Here is a 13,056-nt window from a genome sequence, read left to right as displayed (position 1 = left end):
TATTTTAAATGCACAATGCCCGCGATTTTCTTAAAAGGTATTTGTGACAGCCCAAAATGAAGCCCAGGGAAAAGCACTTAAACCTGGTAACAGAAGCAGACGCTAGCATTTTAAGTGGTTATTCATTGCAAGCAGGTGAGAGAAAATGGCGCTTTAATGGTAGAAAGCTCGCCCTTGAGTGTTGGTCTAATGAGGACAACTGGATGTGTATTAATGTCCTTCTGCCTCCCAGTTTGCCATCTCCTTTTGCAGCAAGGATACTTCTCTCATTGCTCTGTTATCCAGGAAGCTACACAATCCATCCCTGTTACTGTCATGCTGTGATTATCAATAGCAGTGTCTGTCACATTCAACTGTGTCCCCAACAGGCTGTTAAGTCATAGGCTCCCTCAGCTACCAGGTCTCCTCTCCTCTCAGTAGAAAAATAAGAGTTAAATGTGAGACTGCTGGACACAGGATAGATAAGATTTTAAATCCAGATTCTGTATTTCTGCTCTAATTTTTGGCAGAGCTCACTCTTGGGCAAGTTGTAACCTCTCTGTGCCTTGGTTTCTTCAAATGTTAAGGGAGGATAATTATAGAATTTAGCATGTTGGGTTTGTATGTTGAAATGACCTCCACAAAGACTTGAGTGCATTGTTCACAGTGCACAGAAGCAGTGCAGTCTAAATGTGGTGGTGCTACTGCCATTGATGTTGATGTCATGCCCGTGTCTCAGAGCCCTTCCACAGATGGGCTAATGATTACACATTTAATGCCTCTCTTTGTTCCATAGGATTGTGTCCATTCCTATAGCCAGAGTGCCATGCAGATGGTTCTTTCCCGGCTGTGAGGTCCTAGTAGGGACGGATACCCACATAGTCTCCCCTCAATGTTGGTTTATCCCAACTTTGATCTTTTAGTTTTAGGACATTGTTCTGGGACCTGAAATATGAATCTTCATTCTGAACCTTTCTCTGGTGTCTTTTCCATGGATACTCTTCCAGAAAAGTGAACCCAGTCACTGTATAAATGTGCGCAGTGCTTCTGAATTCAGAAAACATGAAAAACAAAACCCTTCATTTCTTTTTTATAAATTCCCCTATCAGCTCAAGCCACATTCTGAGCCTCAGAAATTGTATTGCATTGGCCATAATATGCCAATGGCATCACCACTCTAGCCCTCCTAAGCTCTTCCCCAAAGATAGCCAAGCTCATTACCAAATTCTTCTTGGTTGATGGAAATATTATATCTTTAGATGTCAAGAACTGGCATCTTGGCAATGATGGCTGGGTTTTGTCAGAGAGTAGTTATTGGTTCAGCCTGCCTGGTATCTTCACATCATCAGGAGTTCAAGGGTTCCTAAGTTGTATGTACTTGTGGTTTTAACTTCTATTATAGCTCGCTTGAATGGGTGGTGGTGTTATATGTGGATGTCCATGACTATAGACAGACACTGTGACTCGTGAACTAGAGACAGCCCGTTATTAACACTGTTCAAAGCTTGGGAGGTCTGTGAGTCCTTTAACAGGCATGGATTCCATGACCTTTTCATGGGAATATACTCTGTCTCCACAATCCTTGAGCAAAAGACCCTTTAAGTTAGGGGGAGATCTTGGCATAAAGCAACACTGTCCCTTCAAATTCTGGGTCTGGATGCATGTGTTCAAGGCAGCAGCAAGGGTTACAGCTTGGACTGACGCAACTCAACTTCTGACTGTCTGAGACTTGACACCTCCAACGAAAGCGCTCGATTTTTTTTCCCATCTTTATTAACTTGGGTATTTCTTATTTACATTTCGATTGTTATTCCCTTTCCCGGTTTCCAGGCCAACATCCTCCTCCCCTTCTATATGGTTGTTCCCCTCCCCATCCTCCCTCCATTACCACCCTCTCCCCAACAGTCACGTTCACTGGGGGTTCAGTCTTGGCAGGACCCAGGGCTTCCCCTTCCACTGGTGCTCTTACTAGGATATTCATTGCTACCTATGAGGTCAGAGTCCAGGGTCAGTCCATGTATAGTCTTTGGGTAGTGGCTTAGTTCCTGGAAGCTCTGGTTGCTTGGCATTGTTGTTCATATGGGGTCTCGAGCCCCTTCAAGCTCTTCCAGTTCTTTCTCTGAATCCTTCAACGGGGATCCCATTCTCAGTTCAGTGGTTTAATGATGGCATTTGCCTCTGTGTTTGCTGTATTCTGGCTGTGTCTCTCAGGAGAGATCTACATCTGGTTCCTGTCGGCCTGCACTTCTTTGCTTCATCCATCTTATCTAGTTTGGTGGCTGTATATGTATGGGCCACATGTGGGGCAGGCTCTGAATGGGTGTTCCTTCTGCCTCTGTTCTAAACTTTGCCTCCCTAGAAAGCGCCCGATTTCCCCCACAACATTCCTGGATCTTTCGGGGGTGTGGTTAAGAACCTACTCTCTTGTCAACAAGGACCTAAGCATGGATTTTAACTTTGTTGCTCACTGACTGGGTAACTTTTTGTATGTGCGTATGAACTTCATTCATTATACTTTAAAAACAAACAAACAAACAATCAACTCAGGATATCCCTGTGTAGCCAAGACTGGCCCCAAACTGTCTAGATCTTCACACCTTCTGTTCTGGGACTGCAGATGTCTGCCTTCCTCCACTCCATAACTAAAGCGAAATATCACTTATCTGCTCCCAAAAGACCTCAAACAGTCCACTGTGACGGTGAGAAGACCGTGCTTATTAACTATTTTATTACCCCCGTCTATTAACCTGTCCGGCATCTGTAGCATTCTGGTTCTTACAACAATGAGGTCACAGCCTCGGCTGCAAGCTCACATCGCAGAACTCTGCTTTTACTCACAACATCGAGCGCAGAGCTGCTGAAGAACTTAGGCCAGGCTGGCTGCAGGCAGCTGCTGTCTTTACATTCACCAGCGGCCCTGCTGTAAAGACAGCGCTTGGAGAAGGAGCTGGCGACAAGTTACTGGGGTGGAAATAAAGGGACGAGAAATGTATTTATGGACACGGAGTTTCAAAATGTCTCATCCCATCTAAGAGATTTTACTGGAACCAATGCCATCTGTTTGCTGGATGTCAGCGACAGAAATACGTTCCTGAATTTGGACTTTCCCCTCCCCCCAGCCGTGTAGTGCAGCCAGATGTTCATGCTTCAGACATATCTGTACCCATCAAGCTCTTTGTAGGACTGATTGTTCATGCTTGTGTAGTTTTGTTTTGTTGTTACTGTTGTTGTTTTCAATCCGTGAGACAGTGGGCTTGTTGATCCACTTCTGTTTCTTGACCTTTCATTTTTTTTCCTCCTCATGTTGCTTCAATTTCAATTAAAAGTCAGCGCCGTCACTGATTAACCCAGGGTGACACGTTTGTAAACCTGGATGAGCCTAGTTGCCAGTTGAGAAAAAATCCCTCTGCACTCTGCCAAAACCGTGCTTACCAGGTGCCATTGGCATCTTGGCAATGATGGCTGGGTTTTGTCAGTATGTAATGGGGCCGTGTAAAAAGACGTCCTTCAGAGAGACTAGCTGCCTTGTGTAGTTCCCAGACATAAACGTGCTGTGAACTAGTTAACACTCGCATGAGGCTAAACACTCAGATATGTTACCTTGTGAATCACAGCCGTGGATTTCTATGCACGGGTTCCTGTCTCCTAAAAGAGAAGGATGCTAACTGTTGCCATGGGAAGGGGAAATATTGGGAAACCTTGGCACATGCTAACAGGGATTCTCTCATTTTGTTTCTAACAGACTTGCCAAGTTCCAAGTACAGTCATCTTATCACAAGTGTGTGTCCTGATATGACAAAACTGGTCAGATGTGAGAATTTTGTCTACAGGCACAGAGGTGAGAGGCCCACGTGTATGCATGACAGAAACTAGCATTTCCTTATCTCGCCAACTGCTTTCTTTGCATTTAGAGCTCACTGGCAATTGCAGTCATTTGAATCCAAGGATCCCTGACCGAAGATGGCCTTATTGTCCACGAGCACATTGACCTTTCTGGATCGCGGAGAAGAAACCAATGTACCCCTTCCTTCCGATCCTTGATTCAAGATGGCTGCCGAACGCACCCAAGGAAGGTGCCTAGAACAGAAACGGGCTTCCTCATTTGTTTGCGACGCTCATTTTTAACCCACTATAGTGAAAGTGAGCTTTATTGCCCCCAGGCAAAACCTTCATTTTATAAACACGTGTGCATTCAAGCAACACCGAATGGGCCCGGTAGGTTGTCAGAAAGTTAAGGCAGAAAAATTATAGAATTTAGTAAATTGAATTAATGCGATGAAAGGGTATCCCCAAAGTGTTGGACATACTGCCCAGAGTGCAGAGGAAAGGCCAGGCATTAAGCTGATAGTGTTGTCACTATTATACCTGTATAACTACAGAAGAGCACATGAATCTGACAGGGAGTGGGGTGGGGGGAGGGAGCGAGGGATGGGAATGTAAATAGAGTATACTCATGTATAAAACTCTGAATCATATTTTTGTGAAAAAAAAAAGAAAAAGCAAACCACTTTATTTTAGTTTAGAAAGTGTAGCACACAAAGTGTCCATTGCACATTTTCTCTGGAACAATGCTGCCCAGTAGAAATTTCTGTGGCGATGAAAATATTTCCCATGTCAAGTTGACATGGGCTAAGTCATTGGGGAAAAATGCTTTCAGGCAATGTAGCTACAGGCAGGTCTGTGGGGCATCTTCTTTTTAAAGAGTGATTAGTGGAGAAGGGTCCAGTCTATTGTGGGTGCCATTCCTGAGCTAGTGACCCTGGGTCCTATAAGAAAGCAGGTTGAGCAAGCCATGGGGAGCAAGCCAGGAAGCAGCGCCCCTCCATGGCCTCTGCATCAGCTCCTGCCTCTAGGTTCCTGCCCTGCTTGAGTTCCTACCTTTCTGCTGTAGATAACGAATTTTTCTATGGAATTGTGAGGGAAATAAGACCTTTCCTGCCCAAGTTGCCTTTGGTCACGGTGCTCCATTGCAGAAGTAGTAACACTGCTTAACTAAGACACTTGCTGTTTACGGTGGTAGCATTTACATGTGGTGTCTCTCAAGTTCTGAGGAGAGCTGAGAGCTTAACTGAGAATACCTTTAGGTAGGTAACATGTGAGAAGTAACAGAAGACCTTGGCCTGGACACCACAGCAACTCTGCAGCAAAGAGAGTGTGACATTTCACTACGATTGTGCAAAACTTGTGGAAGACCACTATTCAAACACCAGTTTCTGGAGAAAACCCAACAATACCACGTCTGTTCTTAGAAACAGAGATATGCGCTCATGAATTAAAATTTAACAGAATTAATATGTTTACTGCCTCATTAGACATTCTTAAATGAAATGAGCTTTTCAAAAAAAAATATGTTGGTGCCACTGACTGGTTTATGCTTAGGAAATTTTATCCATAGTACTCTTTCTTTTTTAAAAATAAGATCATTTTGTTCTAATTAACTTGGACATGGAAACATCGCCAGCTAGTTTACGGAAGCCACTCAACCATCGCCCACCCTCCTACTCTGCACATCTCAGTGAACCTCTATGTAGCCAACTGTGCTTAGAGTTTTACAATTTCATTAACAATCACATCTTTATAGACTTACCACAAAAAGAAAACAGTGACCAAGTTGAAGCAAGCAAACAGACTTAAGACCCTGCATAGTTTTGTTCACAGTTTCTGTGTCCTGCTACTTTTATCCCTCTTTTCTTCATCACCTATTACTGCCCACTTTTGGTCTTTCTAAGTTTTAGACGTCAGTCACACATACGTTTATGTGTACATATGTATACATGTATCCATCATAGACCGAGGTGAGTGTACACGGGGGAATATTCTGTTTTCTTCTGCAGCTTTGAGCCATCTTGCTTAGCATTGTATTTTCTAGGTCCATCCATTCCTTGTGGATGTAATGATTTTTTTCTTATACCTGAGTAAGATTCCAATTTGTTTAGGAGCCACGTTTTCATTTCCTACCCATCTCTTGACAGACATCCAGGTGGGTTCCATTTCCCTGCTCTCATAAGCAGAGTGACAAGTGACATGTGCGTGCAGATATCTCTGTGAATAGGATGTGAGGTCCTTTTACATGATAGGGTTAATGTCAATATACAGAGTAAAAAAATAACCTCTAAACATAACTGAGTGAAGTTTAAGGCCCCTTGTAAAGGCACCAGGAGCCTTGATATTCTACAGACTACACTTGTAGAAATACCCGAGAATTTTCCTCTCTCCCCTATTCTATAGCCCCCTCTATCTATCTATCTATCTATCTATCTATCTATCTATCTATCTATCTATCTATCTATCTATCCATCCTTCTATCCATCCATCCATCTATCCATCCATCCATCTATATATCTGTCATCTATCTAGATCTCTATCTCGCATATATACACTCTCCTAATGAATATTTTTCTATTATTTTTGATATTATAATATAATTACATCATTTCTTCCTTTCCTTTTCTTCCTCTGAACCTTACTGTCTACTCCTCATATCCTCAATTGTTATTACAATCATATATGTATAAGAGGTTTAGTTTAATATATATATTATATATACAAAACACACAATACACAACACATACACAGACTTATAACCACATACACACACACACACAATACACACACGTGTGTGTGTATTATGTGTGTGTATGTGTCTGTGTGCATGCTAAGGAAGTTTTACCCATAATGCTCTTTTTTTAACAATAAAATCACTTTATGCTAATCAACTCATAAATAAAATGATCACCATCTACTTTAAGGAAGACCTAGATACATAATGGTTAAATACGACCTGCTCAGTCTATGTAGTCTATGAACTTGTGTCAGGTTTTCAAGGTTGACCATTTGGTGTCAGATAACCAATTGGTCTGCTCTTCTCAGAAAGAAGCATATCCCTCCCACTCTCAGAATTCTTTAGCTGCCTGTAATTCTTTGTACAGGGTCTCAAGGTCTTTCTCCATCTACTTTGACATGCCTTGTGTTGTCCTTTTTCAGCTTTTGTTTGGGCAGTCGTGGGGGTAAGATTTCTGACATGACAAGTTTGTCTTGCAGCAAACTTCCTGTTCCTCTGGCTGTTGTAATCTTTCTACCCCTCCTCCATAATGTTCTTGAGTTTCAGATGGGGAAGTTGTTCTGAAGGTGCAGCTCTTGGGACTGGGCTCCACAACTTTACCTTTTGAGTGGTTGTGGTTTCTGTCTACTGCAAAGAGCAGTTTTCTTGATGTGGGTGAAAACCACACTTATCGGTGGCTATGAGAACACACATTTAGAGTATAGTTAGGGGTTGTGATTGTACAGTGAAGCAGTGGTTGTGCATTCTCCTTTGAGGTCAATGATGTGACTAGACCTGGCTACTTGGCTGAGTTTCCAGTACCAGGAACGATTTCTTAGAGTGCATTTTAAGTCTGATTAGAGAGCGATTGGTTACCACCAAGGTATGTGTGCCACTGTTGCACTTTTAAGGAAATCGTGTTGTACTGGTAGGTATTGTGGTTCAAAGGCAACATAGCTAGATATGCCTATTGGTTACTTTGTTTCTTTGGGAGCTTGCACTGTGCCTTCTGACACTGTACAAGCTAGTCCTCAGGGAGGAGGAATTCATGGCAGCTCCAGATCAGAGACTTCTGAGCCCTGTGTCTGAATGCATGGTATCTTCATCAACAGGGACTTACCTTCCACTTCTGGAGGGACAACCGAGGGCAATAGTGTTAGCTTGTAATATGTTAAAAGTCTCTTGCACATCTTGAGCAGTAACTGAAAAGAGGGCTTCTCAGGCCTGATGTTGGGGTTTTCATTAGGTAGGCTACAGCTATTGGAGGGAACATTGCCAGCCCAGACAAGGACATTTCATTTCAACTAGAGTTAGGTTGCAGCATGGGCAGGGCCTGGGAGTAGACTAGGAAGCAACAATGGATATGAGACTCGGGTTACAGCTGAAGTTTTGGGGAGCGTGTGTAGGTTAGGAGTGCCTGAGAAATGTACCAGGTTAGACCCTGGAGAAGGTTGTGTAAGACCTGGCTGGATGGGGAAGTTGAATGTAGCACAGAAGTGCACCTTTACTTTAGTAGAACAACACACTTCTATTCCTGGAGACCTTAGGCACAGTAATAAGCTTCCTGCTCTGTCCCAAGATTATATATTTCCTGGCACACAGAAGTCCCCTCTAAAAGCTGTCATTTGCAAAAGTGACTGGACCTTCGTTCATGCTCTCTCACATAAAAAACGGATCGGTCAGTCTAATGTCAGCCTCAAGCTCAGGATCCCCAGCTCGTTTTCGGGAGTAGCCGCCATGGATGCTCCCCCGTAAGCAAGCATTTGTCTCTTTCCTGACGTTTCTACTGTGAGTCTATGAGCTCTTTGTTTGAGATGGTATGTGCTTATTAAATGTTACCTGGATGCAAAACCCAGCCTGTCCACTCTGCACAGCCAGCCTTCCTCCATACTGGTCTGATTCTCTTCTTGTTTTATTTTTCTTAATGATCCTTCTAGGGTGCTCGCTTGAGGCAAACATAGTCTCTGAACATTTTTTCTAATTAATTTAAAGATCAGGAGACAAAGCATGTAGCAGGATGTTTAGGTCTTTTTCCCTAAAGTGCTGTGGATCATCCTCAGGGCCTTGTCCATGCTAAACAAGTGCTGTGTCACTGAGGTTAATCCTCAGCCTATAACTAGTCTTTGTTGTAAAAAGAAAGAAAAACAGGGAGAGAGAGGGAGAGAGACAGAGAGACGCAGAGATAGATGATAGATAGATAGATAGATAGATAGATAGATAGATAGACAGACAGAGACAACAAGAGGAAGGGGAAGAAGAAGAGGAGAAGGAAGTGGAAGAGGAAAATGAAGAGGAAGAGGAAGAGGAAGAAGAAAAGGAAGTGGAAGAGGATAAAGCAGAGGAAGAAGAGGAGGAAGAGGAAGAGGAAGAGGAGGAAGCAGAGGAAGAGGAGGAAGCAGAGGAAGAGGAGGAAGAAAAGGAAGAGGAAGATGATAAAGCAAATAAAGAAGAAGAGGAAGAAGAAGAGGAGGAAGAGGAAGAGGAAGAGGAAGAGGATGAAGCAGAGGAAGAGGATGAAGCAGAGGAAGAGGAGGAAGCAGAGGAAGAGGAGGAAGCAGAGGAAGAGGAGGAAAAAGAAGAAGAGGAAGAGGAGGAGGAAGAAGAAGAAGAAGAAGAAAAACACTCACATGACATGATGCTCTGTGGGCGGATGACTACTAGGCAATTTTCAGTAAACTATTTGATGGTTTGGAGAGTCTTAACAATCCAAATAAGTGATCTGAGCTTTCTGGTTCTGGGTGAAATAAGCTTTTCCTGTTGTCCATGGATATGATAAAAATCAATTGTATATTTTAATATTTTATGACTACCTCAAAGCTTTAAAAAGATTCTCAGACTGCCATGATGTCTCTGTGAGTAAAGGTGCTTGCCACAAAGCCCAAGGATCGGAGTTCAATCCCCCGTACCCACTCAGTGGAATGAGAGCTGACTCCTAAAATTGTCCTCAAACCTCCACAATGGAGTCATCGAGTGAGTGAGCATTCCACACACATGCACACATACACACATATCAATAAGTGGACTATATTTTTTTAAAGGATTCTTGATGCCTCACAGCTATTTATCAAAAATTCAAGAGGACTTAACAGCCCTTCAACCCCTGACTTTCTCACGCTAAAACTTAGCAGAGTGAACAACGCAGACCCCATGCTGGCAAGGACCCATCACCTCATATTATACAAGCGCTCGGTGTACTGCCTCTTCATCATGGGGTTTATTTCTGGACTTTTGTCAATGACTGCTCAAATTCTTTAAGGCTCATGGCTAAACGGTCTCCAGGGGATTTTTAACACACTCTGAATTTAGGACACAAAAGAAACTGGAAACTGTGGCTTTCGGCTGAGCCCAGAGCGGGCAATGAAAACTACATCAAGTCTCCTCCCCATCCCCCTATGCGACAGCTACTTACACCTCCTTATGCAATAGCACAACATTCGCACATAAACGTATTATCCTAGTAGCCAGTAAGTAAATAATCCTACACAAAGTCTGATGAGCTCCAGACATGCAAATCTCATCGTCTACAGGGAGCATGGGTATCATTGCGAGAGCGCATCACTTTCTGAGTTCTTTGTTTCAGTGAGAGGGACGGGATTAATGTCCATCCATCCCTGGAAGCTAAAGTTCTTGTTTGAAGATGTGGGTACCACAGAACATCACTGCTGGGGGTGGGGAGGACTTGTCTTCTGACAAATTTTTGTTCTAGTTTCATTTCTCTTGCTGTGATAAAACACCCCAAGCAAAGAGGGAGAAAGGGGTTTGCCTCAGTTTACCATTCCAGGTTAAAGTCCATAACTGCAGAGAAGTCAAGGAAGGAACTTTGGAGAGCTAGTCACGTCAGCCATGGTGAAGACCAAAGAGAAATGGATGCACTGCGCCCATGCTCACTCATTTGCTTGTGCTCGGCTTTAGTTCCCCACACTTAGACAGTTAGGGCCCTTCTGGCTAGGGAATGGTACCTCCTAGAGTACCTCCTAGAGTGGGCTGGATCTCCCCACACCACTTAGAACAATTAATTCAGTGCCCTACAGGTATGCCTATAGGCCAACCCCAGGCAGACAAACCCTCCCTGAGATTCTCTTTCCAAGTGATTTTAAGTAGTAGCAAGTAGACAGTTGAAACTAATCATTACATTTTACCAACGTTACTAGATTAATTCCAGGGGGGCTTTGACCAGAGTGGAAACATATTAGCTTTTCCATGGTTCACTGTATGTAGATATAGCATACATACAAACATACATACATACATACATACATACATACATACATACATACATACATACCGGAGATAGTGTATTGAAACCTTTATTAGCCAATCTTTTGACAGAAAAGTTTCAGTCTTGAGTCTTCATACTACCATTACATTGTAACTGCTCGACACTAACAGGAAGACATGTGGGCACTAGTCTAAGACTACACAGTGATGCATGCTGGGACAGGTAAACAAGCTGTGTTTATTCCAACAGATACAAAGAGAACATAAAAAAAGAATGCGTGCAAGGGCACACACTTGTTCAAGAGATGGCTAGACAGAAGCAGAAGCAGGAAGCCTGGCTGGAGCTGAGCCTATGTGGTGAAGTTCCAGGCCAATGAGAAGCCCTGTCTCAAACAAAAGGTGGGAGGCATCTGAGGCACGACACCAACCGTTATGTTCTGAATCCCACACACAAACACACACACTCACAAATGTGGGTGTACTCTACACCCTCACCGGCACTTGTTGATATAACACTTTCCAGTCGTGGTGGGAAGGGTGGTAAGATGGAGTCTCAGTAACATAAGAAATTTCATTTCTTCTTTTAAAGAAATCCTCTAAGGTGATTCTGTTTGTGTATCTGGGCAGACCAACTATAAACAAGGCAAAAGAAGAGACGAGAACAGGACACGTAGGTTCCCAGTGTAAATGGTGTATATGAGTAGGTTTGTCCCCCGCGTTTACTGGGCAGAGAAACGTGTGAAATGAAGACAAGAATTTTGAACCGGACACTGACCGCAGCCCTCCCACTTCGTTTCTGAGACGCTCCCTGAGACTCTTCTTCTCCACTCCCCATCCAGTCCCTCGGTGGCCGGGGGAGGAGACACTGCTTTACCTGATGCAGCTGGCTTGTATGTCTGTGATGTGGAAAAGCTGTGTGTAAGGGTGTAAATTAAAATACCACCGCCGCCACTTCAAACGACGTTCTTTAAAAATCCAAGTTCAGAACAAGCAGTTCAGAGGCCGGATACTTTTAGCTTCCCACCTGCTTCCCTTCCCGGCTGCGTCTTCCGGTGAGAGCATGGGAGGCATCTGAAGGGCGATGATTCCATTTCCATAGGTTACATTGACCTTGGGGGGTGGGGGGGGGGAGCTGAAGCCTTTAAAATTGAAAGAGAAACAGAAAAAAAAAAAAAAAAAAAGAGTGCCTGGTGTGAGCCCTGAAACTAAATAAGTCGAGATAAAAATCACAGTGGAAGTATGTGTCATTGAAATAAAGTGACTCGTTTTTATCACGGGGATGTTTGCGGCGAAGTCCACTCGAACTCTTATCTTCCTCGATCCTACAGGTTACAGATAATGCATGACCATATTAAAATTCCCTCCTCGGTCTGAACCTCCCTATCTCTGTTAGACAAACTAGGGCCTTGACAACTTGATTGTGTTTGGAGCTTTAAAGGACAACATGGACCTTGTGGGGGTTGGAATTTCTTGATTATCCGGGGCAGAGCTGCGTGGACGGGTTTCAGAGGGCAGGAACTAGAGCAGCAGCAGATGCAGCCGGGGCTTTTAGAGTGAATAGCAGAGGCAGTCACCGGCGTGGACTGGGATTCCAGGGAAGGCTTTAGTGACCCGGCATGTGTTTGCAATCTCAGCACTTAAGTGGTGATACCCGAAAGGTTGCAAGTTGGAGGCCAGCCTGGGTTCCGCAGGGAGGTTACGGCAACTTGGAATGACACAGCGCTGCTCTGTGTCTAAAAATAAATAAATAAATTCTTAGTCCAGTTGTAACCTGAAGGGGCGCGGGCCAGCTCGAGCAAACCATAGCGAGAATGGCTCTGGCAGGCAGGCCTTGCCCTTCTTCCCCAATCCCTGCCTCATTAAAGACTCATTAAAGTTAGGTTACGGGCCTAAAGCGAGCCACCAACGTCTGTTTCCTCATTTGGCCTCTTCCTCCTCCTGAGGCTGACTACGGGGTCCAGCTCTCAAAGTATTGAAATCCAGCAATCAAAGCTTCCTGTGCTCACCCAACCAATATGCCCAGGTAAAGTTAAACACAGCGTCTTTTATTAATTTATTGGTTATTTTACTTATTTACATTTTAAATGTTATCCCCGTTTCCCTTTGCAAACCCCCGAGTTCCATCTCCCCTCCCCCCTGCACATGAGGTTTCCCCTGGTACCTTTACAGGCTGCTATTTGCCTCTGGGGCTCGACAGTCTTATCTATCCAGAGGCAGTCCTTTGGCCCATTCTGGGACAAATACCCCTTCCCACTCTCCCTTGTTCCCTTCCCCTTGCCCCTCATCCTCTATCTCCTGCCTCTCTCTTATTCCCTGCC

The sequence above is a fragment of the Rattus norvegicus genome, chromosome 17 (assembly GCF_036323735.1).
Source record: "Rattus norvegicus strain BN/NHsdMcwi chromosome 17, GRCr8, whole genome shotgun sequence".
Classification (NCBI taxonomy): domain Eukaryota; kingdom Metazoa; phylum Chordata; class Mammalia; order Rodentia; family Muridae; genus Rattus; species Rattus norvegicus.
Note: the sequence above shows the minus strand (reverse complement) of the source record.